The sequence below is a fragment of the Strix uralensis genome, chromosome 23 (assembly GCF_047716275.1).
Source record: "Strix uralensis isolate ZFMK-TIS-50842 chromosome 23, bStrUra1, whole genome shotgun sequence".
Classification (NCBI taxonomy): Eukaryota; Metazoa; Chordata; class Aves; order Strigiformes; family Strigidae; genus Strix; species Strix uralensis.
In genome coordinates, this window is record NC_133994.1 from 2347628 (window position 1) to 2361279 (window position 13652).

Sequence of the window (13652 nt, forward strand, 5' to 3'; positions counted from 1 at the left end):
CTTATTAGATTTCTCATTCATAAAAAATTGCTAGCTGGCTTAGCAGCCATTGCACCACATGGGACTTTAGGTGCTTCTAACCATCTGTATGTATTTTTGACATTTGTCTATCTAATTTTCCATTTCCAATTAATTTGTCTTAATTTTATCTCTTTGTCTATATAATTAGAGTTATCTGGAACATCAAGACAAGCCTTTATCTCAGCAGGAGTATGGATAGCATATTTGCTCAGAAGCAAAGAATACAAGCTCTAGGCTACCACAGACTGCATTGCCATTCTCAGCTGGCAATACTAAAGAAAGTTCTTCATGCTATAAATCACATTTGATCCTGACACTTCTTCCTAATCTGGATCCTGAAAGTTCAGAGTCTTTCCAAGAGGTGTCACTGAAGTTTCCAGTCAGGTTTGCTCTCAGAACACAACATACTCGGATTCAGAGTAACAGCACTAAGTTAATCAATTTGAGCTCTCCACTGACAATCTGCCAGGAATCGAAACGCTGTATATAAAACTGAATCCTGTCATGTGTCAGGTGCCCAAAATTTTCATCAAATCCAATGGCTGAGCCATTGCATGGGATTCAAGGATTAGAACATTAACTTGCACAGAGTTACACCTATCCATGACTTCCCTATGGGAATGCAGTGCAGGAAGATGACAAGGCTAAGTCAGCAATTTCTTGGTCCTACAGTCTTATCTCTTGGTGCCCAGCTAAGTCTTTTATCAACAGAAAACAGCTGGAAAGCTTTATACAAAAAGTTATGATCCTGCAAGATTCAGAATATTATTTGCACAATAAGCTTAGAAATTAGGTTTGAAGTCTTTCCTGTGTTTAAGCCTGAAAAGAAAAGCTTAGTAAGATACAGAAATGCCAAGTTTAGTCATCTTACACACAGAAAATTAACAGTCTGTTTGGATCAATGCAAATTATTTTGTGCTGGCCTACAGAAGCTCCATGGGGAGCACATCCAGGTTAAAGAAAGCATGCAAAAAAAGCATGCAAAAAAAAAATGTATATGATACAGATTTATACTGCTTTTCATTGTTTTGTTCATACCTAAAAGAGCTCAATGACTCACAATATCAATAATAATGCTTTCTTTGAAATGTTCGGTCTTACCCACATTGGAGTTGTGTATGTGGAGTTCACCTGCAATTTATCCATATTTAATCTTTTTCACAGCTCCTTTCCCTTACTATACTCATATCATTGACATTTTTATCAGTTGCAATTACAAAGGCACATGGCATGATGGACTTAAAAAACTTCAGAATTGAATCTCTGATTCTACCCCAGGTTGACCAGGTCATTTTCACCAAGTCAGTGCTCCCTTCCTTCTTCCATGAAGTGGAAACGCATACTATGACTTCCTTTATTACAGCTTTACATGGGGTCATATAAAGAGCTGTGTATTACAAGAGGAAACAGTCAACTGGATCAGGTTTAGCACTAGAAATGAGAGGACAGCTTTGTCGTGACCTACCGTGTTACCTATCTTAAGCACATTTTTGCGCCATTTTTTTATTCCTTCTCACACCCATCATGAAAAGGAGCTGCCCACTTTAATTGCCTCTGTGAAGGGAGACTCTTCTCACTCAGCAGCAAAAACAATGAGGTCCTTAGAAGGGCTGACTAGAAAACCTCAAGAAGTTCACATAGATGCTTTGCCATTTTTGCCCATTACCCTGTGCTTTACCTTCTATAATTGATTAATAAAGTCCCTGAAATTCCTCTGGAGATATGCCAGGCCACAGATCCTGTTCTCATTTTATTTTAGTCCTAGGAAAAGCAAGCAAGAAAAAATTGCTTCTCAAAAGTTTCAGCTACTATTCCTGATGCTTTGTTCCCCCAGACACCCATCAATAACTGAGTAACTAGAAGGTCTGACCGCCTTGTTTTCTGAGGTGGGTGCTGAGTTGAGTTGGTTTGCGCTGGTCTCAGGCACCTGAGTGAACAGCTGTCCAGATTTCTTTGAACGGATTGTGCTGCTACACAGTTTAAGTGAGCAGGAATACGCACTGTTTGTGCAATTTCAAAATCTTATTTGAAAGCACTTCACATGCACTACAAACACTTGCTTATACCTCCACATTTCTCTTCCTTTCCAGTGCTACGCATTGCAGTGCACCGGAATGCTGACTTCCAAAGGCATTTGAAGTGCCTGTGAATCTGTCTAAACAAATACATGGGCAGATAATCTAAAAGAGAGCATTCCCATCTGTCGAATCTCTCCAAAGCTGACATTTGGTAATGGCCATCACCGCCTAACGTGCAGACTGCACCTCCAGCTGAAGACAGTGCCAAGCATATTCTGATTTTCATTTAACTCGGAAAGGCTCGGTGACAACTGCAGAGTAGGAGTTAACAGCCAGTTAGAATCGCTATCAGCATGCCAGAAGAAGGGGGCAGGGAGGGAAATAAGACCAAATTAGCTGTGGTTTGTGAGCAAGGGAGGTCATCTCTGAAAAAATAACATGATCCCAGCGGGATAAACAGTACAGGAGATAAATCAGTAACTGGGCCAATCATGAAATACAGGTTCTGCAAATATTTCACAGGAATGGAAGGGGAGCTAAGGAGCAAAACTATTGACTGGTTAGATGCAATGTGCTCAGAGGGAGTGTATAGTCCCTAGAAACATGACACTGGCATAGGGTTGGTGGTCAACTACCTCCAAGAGATTGCTAAACTGAACACAAATCAGGCAATGAGAGAGAGTTCACACAAAGTTATGCTTAGGACTTGTTTGTCAGTGGCTGAGCACAAAGGCCTCTGCACCTCAGCAGAGGAGGTTGTGTAGCTGATGGTCTGTAGTAAGTTAAAGGTTACCTGCTTTATCTTGTCAAGTTGAATTTTGTGCTCACTAAACCCATGATAATTGTATTTACTAACATTTGGATTTTTAAGATTTTGTTTCCCAGACATTGGATTTGATATAAAAAGTTACGCTACTTGAAAAGCATAAAGATTTGTCTCGTGTTCTCAACAATGGACTCTGTTACTTAGTGCTCCCAGGTATCACTCACTAGAAATATAAAATGCAGAAAGAAATCCGGAAGGTCAATATAATCAGTAAGATTCTGAAAACTTTCTTCAGAAAGTAAGAGAACCTTGAAAAGAGCATACATTCAAGCACAGAAAGGAAAAATTTTCTATATACTTTTCATTACACTAAAAAGATTCAAAGATTCTTTCCTCCTTCTTTATTTTCTTTGCAAAAATTATGTCAGAGAACAGATAAAGCCAGCATATTTTCATCATGAAGAGCTGCTCTGACATCTAGTTTATATCAATTGACTCAGGGAAAGAAAGGGAAAATTTCCTAAAAATGTAAGAAAGTAGTAACTGTTAAGTTCAGTGTGAATAAGTAATGAGTTTAGTATTTAAAAAAATATCTAGAAATATTTAGGATATGGGCTTCAATATACAACTTCTCGTGAATGGGATCACACAATCAATGTGTATTTCCCCTATATTCCAGATACCGTGCATAGATCTGTGTTACTAATTTCAACAACTCTGAGCTTGTTCTGTGGGAGCATTTCATGCCATGTGGCCACAATACATGTCCACAACATTGTTACCCACTTCTAAAACAGCATGGCAGAATGCAGAGCGCCTTGTAGGAATGGGCTTTGGCTCACAACAGCTCTTGAACCACAATCAGAAACCGGGAAAGTGCTACTTCGCCCAGTCAAAACCATGCAAAAGCTCTTTCAACCAGTTATCCAATGAACTTCCAGAGCCCAGAAACCTTTCTCTGAACTGGAATTTACCAGCATACCTCTGATTTCTTTCTGTACTACTTGCAGAGGTTTTAAGTTTGGAGGCCACTATGCATATTGGCCATTTCCTGTCAACACAAGTAGTCAGAAGAGGGGAAACATCTGTAGATGTTGCTGTAACTTGAAGGCTACCACTGCACAGCCTGGAAAGACAGGACTGTTTCTCAAGGGAAACCTCTGGCACCAACCTGCTCGACGTGGCTTAGCTCGAAGTGGAGGACTAGGCCTGAACTATCACAGACATCTTAAACATTCCACAACATCTTTAAAGTACTGGAAACAGGAAAAGTACCAATTTACTGAAAGAACAATGAAGTGGGTTCTAAGAATGAAAGGCAAGGCAGAGTATTTCCACTTCCAAGTACTGAGGTTATTTACCAGCTTGGTAAAGAAGCATCTGGTAGAATATAATGCATAACCTCCACCTAAGGATTCCAACAAGTGCTGGTGTTTGAAAGCACTTACAAAAGTTACACTGTACTGACAAACTGAGGCAAAAGAAAGAAACAAAGTAATTCTCTCAAAAAACGTAGGATGTCTGGATAGAAGCACAGATTTCCTGTGCTTTTAACCAGTCATGAGTGCACTGCCTCGTCAAGCCCACGCACGTGATGGAAACTCATCAGAATCAAGGATCATTATGCAAGAAAGAGGATACAAGAATGGCAAGACACATTCATCCAGCAACTCACTTAAGCCACAACTCAGAACAGGAAGTTTCACAGTCAGACTTTCAATACCCACACCAAGTTAAATCAATTTAAATCGAATACATTTAAAAGAAAAAGCCTTGAATGGAAAAACAGTCTCTTTATGCCACCCACTACCAGAAAGATTATTGTTCTTGCTTCAAAACTATTTCTGATTTAAAAGCTACTTGAATTTAGAATCCAGAGATTTGATTATTTTCTCTCTGTTTGAATTTCTACACAGGAAAACTGAGTAATTTGTACAGTTAGCTAAGCCAAAAAAAAAAAAAGAAAAAGAAAAAAGGCGGGGAGGAGGATGGCCACTACTGGATTAAAATAAATTTATGCTGATAGAATAACACTGTCAAAAATCTCACAGGAACAAGCACTTTAAGTGTCTTAAATAAGGCCTTATGTTCCATTTTTATTCCTCTCTCAAAAGCTTACTTCTCTGATCCACAATAATTTTGGGATCAACCCTGTTTGTCTTGACATCAAATGTTGGTGGTGGTATTTTCAGCACAGGCATTGCTGGAATGCATCACATATAGTGTCCACTATCTTCTTCCTGACATTGGCCATGACTAGCTGCCTCACAGAAAAGTTTAAGACACTTCAAGAGGCATCAATCCAAACAAGTCCCTCCTTCACCACCAAGAGTTAAAAGGGTTCTCTTGTTTCCTCTCTGATGTTGCTGTGTTTTGTTTTAAAGACCTTTACTGTAACAAATCCGGGTGTTCTTGGTAGCCATACAAATATCCCATCATTTCTGAATCCTTCCACACTCTCAACTCTATATCCAGCAGTACTCAGTTAAATATATCTATCTATATATATATACGAATTTGTGCTTCATGGTAGATTTTACAAGCTCAAGTCTGTGCTTCCACACAGAAAGGGAGCTGAAGCAGAAAGGGTCCACTTCTGCACTCTCTTTCTCCTTTTTTCTGTGCATTTATTACCATTGAAGGGTATCAGACATGACAGCCCTGGAGACTGAAGTCCTTTGTCTACACAAAAGGTCCAGTTCTGTCAGCAAGAGGGCGGGACTTCACTTTTACACTATTTCAACAGTATGTTTCCATCAACAATGCCTTGAGAAGCTTCCAAGAACCACCAGCAAAAGTCAAAGGAATGAGCAATATTAAGACTAACTCATCAAGGTTCTCTCTGAGAACTCTTTCTGAGAACTACCAAGGAAACCAGTTAAGACCAATTGCATTTGTCATTTAGGCTGAAACACATCTGAGACCATGTAACTGTTTACTTATGGGTCACTTAAAAATAACCTTATAGAAAACAACCATTAAGTTGTTAGTAGCACACACTGGATTTGAAACAGCAATTAAATTTCTCATTTCATTAGCAAAGCTGTCTGTTAGCAAAGCACACCAGTCCTCACCAAAAGCAAGCTTACAAAAGCTAGGGTGGGAAAAGGGTTACCGACATACATGTTAAAATGTCAACAAAATATGCTGTGCGCTCTGCTCCCTAGAGTGATTTTATTATTATTTTTCCACTAGCAGCAATTCCAGAAGTACACAGGAGTCAGAAAAAGAAATGGAAGCAGTTGTGAAATTGTCCCATCTACTTTTACCGTCCACATGGAAAAACACACAAAAAGAATAACAGGCGTACACTAGGGGGAAAAAAACCAAACCAGATTAAGGCCTCAAACTTCTTTTTTTCACAGTTTTTAAGGACACAGAGTACATTCTGAATGTGTAAGTTCTCCAGAAGCACTGTCTCTTTAAAGTCGGAATGTGACTTTTTTTCACCCACAAGAAAAAGTGCAGTTTCCCAGGTTCTAACTGGAAAGTTTTCTTGGGAAAATATTCACTTCCAAAGCGTTGTTTTTACACTTTTGGTTCACTGGTTGTATGACTCTTCTAATGCTTTAATAGTGTTTTTACTCCACGAATGTTTGTAATAACTTAATCCATCCTATTTGCTACAGTATCTCCTTTTAAGGATAATTATATCAATATGTTTATGACATTTTGTAATCCAAATAATTTATTTTTTTCTAGATTTTGTTCTCAGTTGGGTGATTCAAAGCAAGACTTAATTGCATGTTCCTGGCCCTTACAATTTTCTGAAAAAGCTGCTGCACAGTAAAACTCAACAAATAACCCAAAAAACATTGGAAACATGGATAATTCTGCATAGCATTCTGTTAAATCCTCACAGCTTTCTTTTCTAATAAGAGTTCAAGATTAGCTATATTTTGCTGCATTTTCCGAGGCAAAAATCTCATGCATATATTTTATGTCCACCTGCCCTAAGAAAGCTTTCTTTGGTTGTTTTTTTTTGTTCATTTTTTTTTTCTCTTAAAAAAGCTGCAATGGGATGTGTTGTGACAGGCTAAAAATATATACCCATAATTAAATGCTATTACATATGGCATTTAAGAAAGACCCTAACCGTATCTATTTACGACAGTAAACTATGCAAGAACCTAAGCAGATTGAGTAGGCTTACAGAAGTCTTTTTCAAAAGCTACATGTGATCTTCTGTAGAGGAGATATATTGTTCAGCTCCATTCTTCCCTAACTTCTGTGGTATTTTGCCACAGTCGAGCCTCAAAACTTTTCACAGATTATTGGAATTTAGTAATTAATACACTTTATGGTTCCACAGACTGGGTTGGGAACTACTAGTTTATCACTTCAGAGTTTAGCTCCTCCTATCTACGCTAACGCAAAAATCAGGCCTCCTCTGCTGCCTCTTCTGATGCTAGCAAAAATATAAACTAGCAAAATAGTTTTAACATGTCTGTTGCACTTGATCCTTATTTAGAACATTCCTTCTGTAAATTATTAAATTAAATGCCAGTGATATCTAATCATGTCAAACAAGATCTGGTCTCTATTGTGTAACGTACAGCACTGCCAGTAAGCAGTCCTTCCGCTGATGAGTTTGCAAAGTACGAGACTGATGCAGAGGTGAAGTGACTCACATGGAGTTAGTCAAAGGCCAGCTTCAGGACTAGTGACAAAAGTAGGTTTCTCAAAGCAAAGATCAGACTCCATTGTACTTTTCTGCCTCCACATCAAATTAAAAGACAACACTACAGACTAACTAGAAACATCTGGCTTTAACACAGTGTTAGCTTTTATTGCTCCTTAGACTGCAGACTCATTCTAAGACAGTCAAAGAGAATTTTGGTAGGCCTAACATCTATTGTCCTCTCAAAGGTCCTCTGCTTAATACTGAGGGAAGTGGTAAAGCTGCTTCTTAGCTGTTTATAAAGGAAACCAGAAGATCCTTTGATAAGATGCTATCTTCTTTTCTTCCTCTCACTGTATTCACTGTGCAACAGGGGAATTTTAGCTTTGTGTTCCCTGTCCTACACAGCAAGCAAAGGCTCCTCTAGCACACCAGATCAGGCTATTACCCAATAAGTCTCTTGTTCTTTGTAACATTAGAGATACTTCTATAACACATCCAATATGTATCTGGTGAAAATTGTTACCAGAATGTTTCAATCTCAAGCTCCCTCTCTCCCTAAATAAGTTACAGATAGAAGCCAACTGACAGCACTTGACAACATGAAGCATGGTGCCAGAATGCAAACCAATAAAGTTTCTTCTTCTTGAATGTGACAAAATGCTTATTTTAAGCATACTGAGACAATAAAGTGCTGATTAACAAGCAGCATGTTCTTCAATGAAACTTATGAGTGTGTAGTCTTGTGCTAAATAGAGAAGATGCAGAAGGTAGGCAATCACAAGTATGAGAACAGCTTCACATAAACGTATCAAAAATTAGCTTTAACCTAACTGCCATTAATGCCAGTAACAGAGTATCTTCAGCTACCTGGAGGACTGACCCAGTGTCATGGATGTATTTTTCTGAACTCATTAAGTATAAATACATATGTAAGGTTTATTTCTCAACTAGCTAGCTTATAGTTGTCTCAGACATATCTGCGCTGTCTATAGTCCTGTCTCTGACTGCTACCTTATCCTGGTACAAATGGGTAAATTGGGTCTTCTGGGACTGCTAGTGATTACTTTAGCCTTAGCTAGAAATGATGATACTTGATTTGTAGCTAGCCTAATCACACGTTAACACTGTGTTCTGTAGAAATTAATACAGACAAAGCTGAAAATACTACTCACCCACGGAGTCTAAAAATAAGCACCGAAATTTCCCCTCCTCGTTTCTTTCTGATTTTTGTTTCCCCTCAGGTGATGACACTATTCTCCTCTCCAGCTCTCCTGAAATGCATCATGTGCTCTGTGTCACAGACTGTTCTGGGGAACTTGGTTTTTATGTAGGGTTATAGTTTTGGGATGTACTGTGTGAGGCAAATCACGAGTCTGTTTATTAGACCGGAATAAAGAGAAGACACTGGTTTAACATGGCCTCAGATACCTAGAAACATATTTAAGTATATAGAGATAAGAGAAGAAGCATAGACACAAGTGTGATATGCACTAATTCCAGTAAATGTGGTGTTTTCAGCTGCACTACCACAAAGAAATATACTCCTTCAGAATATTTCTGGTACGACAGACTCTGTTCAGTTTAGCCCTGCAGCTCAGCCCATTTCAGACTGGCAAAAAAGCCAATTAAAATACCAAGAAGTTTATTGAATATTGATTGCTTTAGATGATGTAACTCGATGCAGCCATGTTTCATGCAAACACAGGAATTTAGAGAGGACAAGATCCTTAAAATCAGTAAAAAGGGGAGTAATTTAACAGGAGCACTGCAGAAAATACTTGCAGTTCCTGCCAAGCAGATAAGCCTTCCAACGAGAGGATAAATGGAGAGGAGTCCAAATGAAACTACCTGACAATGAGAAGAAACAATCCAAGTTTTGGGGCAGTTTGATACATACTTCTGTATTATTGATATGTCCTCATGCAGATGCTTTATGAACTAATAAATTCTCCAAAACCATTTTATGAGGCAAGTAAAACAAGTTTCCATCTCCCAGATGAAAAAAGTGAGGTCGCTAGGTGTGAATACAGATGGAGCTGTTTCTAGAAGTGGGATGAAAAAAATGGAGTTCTGGGATTATGCTCCCGATTTGCTACTTTTGTGGTATTTAATTTGGAGAATTTGGTGAAAGGAAGAGAGAAGAATCAGTTTTTCATTACACATTACGTATATGTGCATGCAATCCTTGACATAAGGTGTCCCCAACCTGGTCTAAGACATACCTCAGCGCACAGCGTAAAACTCCTCATGCCCGGGTGACTGAAGCAGAAAGCCATGGTGGTGATTCTCTGCACGGAGGGCACACTGCGCACCGCAGGAATAATGTCATGCTGCCAGATGCATGCTCCATTACATTCTTCTAGTCCTGAAGGAAAAACACTTTAAATTCAGTAATATATAATATTCCTGTTAATGTGAGACAGGAGACTGGCAACATGCCACTGACAGAGCCAAGCAATGGAAAAAACAGAGAACTAGTACAGTCTCACAATCTGAAGCAGACAGACCTATCGTAAGCTGTCTCCATCCTTGGGGCTGGATGGTCCAGGCTGATTTACGAGCACAATATTTACAGCTAAAACACATGACATACATTATGACTAGAAATAAATCTTCTAATATGCACAGAGAACAGCTAAGATAAAATAATGCATATGGTAAACTAGGTGAATGTTTGTCATTAAAAGCATGGTCCTAAAGCCAGAGCATGTCTTTGGGGCAAAGGAGACTGTATTTTTGCACTTGCATTTATCAATACTCTGGAAGACAGGAGCTATTAGGCAAAAACTTTCAGAAAGATGCCCCATCTTTTAACATTTGCTAGTGAATTCAAAGCTGATGAAAGACACTGTGTTGAAAGCCTTAGGAGTAAAACACTGCTTGAAAGGAAGGTTAGTGTTATGGCTACGCAAAGACCCAGCCAACAACAGGCCAGAGTTCAGGTCCTTAATTTTTGCACACCCATGTTCGATCTCATAAACAGGTATAAGTATGAAATAAGGTAAGAAAGGGCTACTTTAAGGCCAGAAGGGACCACTGCAGTTAGGTATTCTGACTTACTGCATCACACTACAGGCAGTAGAAATTCCCTGAATTAATTCCTAAATTAAATCATCACTGAACAGATAAACTCTTCAGAACAACCATCCCTTACTAAATAGCGAGACTAGCAAATGGGGATGTCAATTCTAGTTTCTCTGTAATTACAAAAACCAAAACCCACTCCCAAAAGGACTGATGACAGTTTCCTGCTGATCACTCCTGTCTTTTGAACCTTGTACAGCAGACTACATCAAGCAGGCTTCTCTAAGGCTCATTTGGTTTTAGAGGGAATATGAGGCAGCTATCACTTAAATGCATCTATATTTGACATTTTTGCCTACAAAGCTGCACTGGTCATAGATTGTACCTCATCATGTCCAGCCAATCCAATCAGGCCAAAACAGCTTCTTGTAAGGACAGGGATGCATCTCTTCCTTTGACACTAAGGTGTAACAGTGTCAATTTTTTTTGCAGCTCTTTGCGATGTTGAATCTTGCCCAGTGGCATCTAGATAGAAGCTAACCAACTCATTTCATGCAGGGTACAGGACAGCCACAGAGAGCTGTGAAGCTGCTACTTTTCCTCAAAATCTAATTCCAGTATGGTAGGGCATACTAATAAAAAATAATCTAATAATGGAACCATTCCGGGGTAGAAACCAGAGTAACTACTTCAGCTAACTAAACATACTTCCTGTCCTAAACCAGCATCACAACGTGTTGTTTCAGCTACTACCCATCTCTTTCAGAGTACTTTTCACTGATTAAAAGGGAGCAATCAAATTTCTACAAGAGCAGCACAGATGAATTGAAGGAACAGCAAAGTGGATTTGGGGAACAGGAGAGGTCAGCTGGGGAAAATACTCCGAAATCAGCCCAATTTTAAATTCACTCATGAAAGAAACAGTAGCATGAAGTTACTGTTTGATAGCAGTACTGTTTGGATGTGGCAGGAAGGCATCAGCTTTTTTTTCTTGAAGTAGTCTAAATGGATTTGATTCACAGATGCTGGGAGCTGCAAAGTGACAGCAAAGGCAGGCAAACACCTACTAATATCTCTAACTAGGTGTTGCAGTTCTGTCATAACAAGATATAATCCAGGCAGAATGACCTTTCACATTGACAATGTCACAAGATAGTTTCAGTTCAGTGGGTATAAGACAATGTAAATAAACCAAATGCAGCCCATGTCTGATACAATTAAATAAATAACAGATGAAAAAATGAAACTATAGCTCTACTGTATTTTACTGTGAGGTCTTCCAAATCAATCCCATTTTGTATTTCTTTTATCAATTTAAGCACTGATGATGGACAGAGGGAGAGTGAATATGAAAAAGGGATGAAGGGTAGTAGAGACATACTGGATATTTCCAGGACATTTCTGTTATGCAACAAAATTATTACACCACTAAATTGCAATTAAAATACACCCTTCTCAGTGAAAAGATTTAAACTTGCCTCTACAGCTTTGATTATACCTTCAGATTTACTAGATTTTCTTTCTAAAACCATAGCTAGCCCTTAAAAAAAATTGGAAAACTAACTAAACCTACTATCCATATTTCCTGAAGCAATAAATAAATACTCATCTGTTGAATTACATGCTATTTTAAGGGGTTTTTTTGTTTGTGGAGTCCTTTAGTATGTTGATTTCAAATGAAGGAATGATACACAGCAAACAGGAGGAACTCAAAGTGCTATAGGCTATAATACTGAGAGATACACTTAAAATTAAAAAAAAAAAGAAAACCAAACAAACAAACAAAAAAAAAACAAAACAAAAAACCACCAAGAAAGCAAGCAAGAAAGAAATATGAAAACCTCAAGCCATATTTGATCCTAAATTCAGGAAATCCTTTAAAGTATGGGGAGCTTATACAACTACCTCAGCAGAATTCTAGGCTAGGCCACAGAACCCACGGCTTCATGCCATCAAACCTAATCTTTGTTTGAGATCTGAAATGTTCTCTCCAACAGTTTTCAGTCACATTGCAAAACTGTGAGAGGAAGATGAAAGGCAGATTCTCCCCGCCTCTCTTACACTAACCCCAGGGACTAGAAACATCAGGACTTGATTTAACCAAACACACAATGGGCCAGAAAAATGATGAGTGATACTAGGACTTGACTGACACACAGAAGACTTCATCTGATTCAGTGTTTTCCAACACAATCATTGGATCACCTCAGACCCTTGAGCAGACCGTGCCCAAATTAGATCGCCAGCCAAAAAGCATCCCCTCGCTGGCCAAAATGACAGCAAAGTCAGAAGAGTCTCTGTCAGTCAGAATGCTTCCTCACTGGGGAAAAGCACACACATTACCAAACAAACAGCAACTTCACAGCTTCAAACAGGCAACATTTTCAAGAAGCTAAGCCCCTGGGACCTTCTCCCTGTAAGGCAATTTATCCTTGCAGAGCTGCTACTGACAAAAAAGCCTCCAGACCTTCCTTCTTAGTCAGCTGAACTCCACTGTGTCTCTCTTCCAAGAAATTTACTGTCTCAGTCTGTACCACGTAAAGGCTGGACCAAGCTAAATCTGCTGGCTCCCAAACAGGCTTCTTAAGACTCTAGCAAGTCAAGAGTAGGATATTTGTTTCTAAACCTCCAAAGGAGGATTAGGCAGGAAAATTATAACCCTAACCAGCCTCACACCTGCCATTCATTCTTAGTGAAGGAGAGATGCATTTTAATATCTGGAAGTTACTAGCAGATGAACCTCTTTGTCCAAGGTAGGATATCAGAGATTACAGTTGCTAGGTCCCTTGTTTCTTGGCTGCACAGGAAAAAAGTTTTCTTTCTGTGAAACAAGAGAGTGGATATAATTGTTTGTTTTAGTTCCAGTGACATTGTTCCCTTCCTTCGTGATTCTTTTTTGTCAGTACCATCTCTCAATAATTGAGTCTGATCTGAGGAAGAACTAGAGCAGTTAGGCTACCTTTTGAAAATTCCTCCCTTCATCTCCCTCTATTTCAGTGCCCCAAACAAAAAAATCCGGTCAGCGAGAGACTCTTTCACATATGCTGTCCGACCTGTTTTGATCATAAACTCTTTGCATTTTATATGATGTTTACACGTAAGTCCTATTGTAATGACATCAGAGCCTCCAAATACAATTTTAGCACAAATTAAAGTGGTAATGTTTAGAGAACCATTCATCTTTACACTGTAGGAGTTT

The 13652-nt window shown here is 38.9% G+C and overlaps 1 protein-coding gene across 1 annotated transcript in view; it reads right to left on the bottom strand.

Annotated features, from left to right (window-relative positions):
* The window catches only part of SKI (SKI proto-oncogene), a 141262-nt gene extending 131592 nt beyond the window's left edge, over nucleotides 1-9670 (bottom strand). The window contains exon 1 of the mRNA XM_074892586.1: nucleotides 9652-9670. The gene's annotated coding sequence lies outside the window, so the exon portion shown is untranslated. The remainder of the gene's footprint in view (nucleotides 1-9651) is intronic.
* Nucleotides 9671-13652: the final 3982 nt, after the last annotated feature.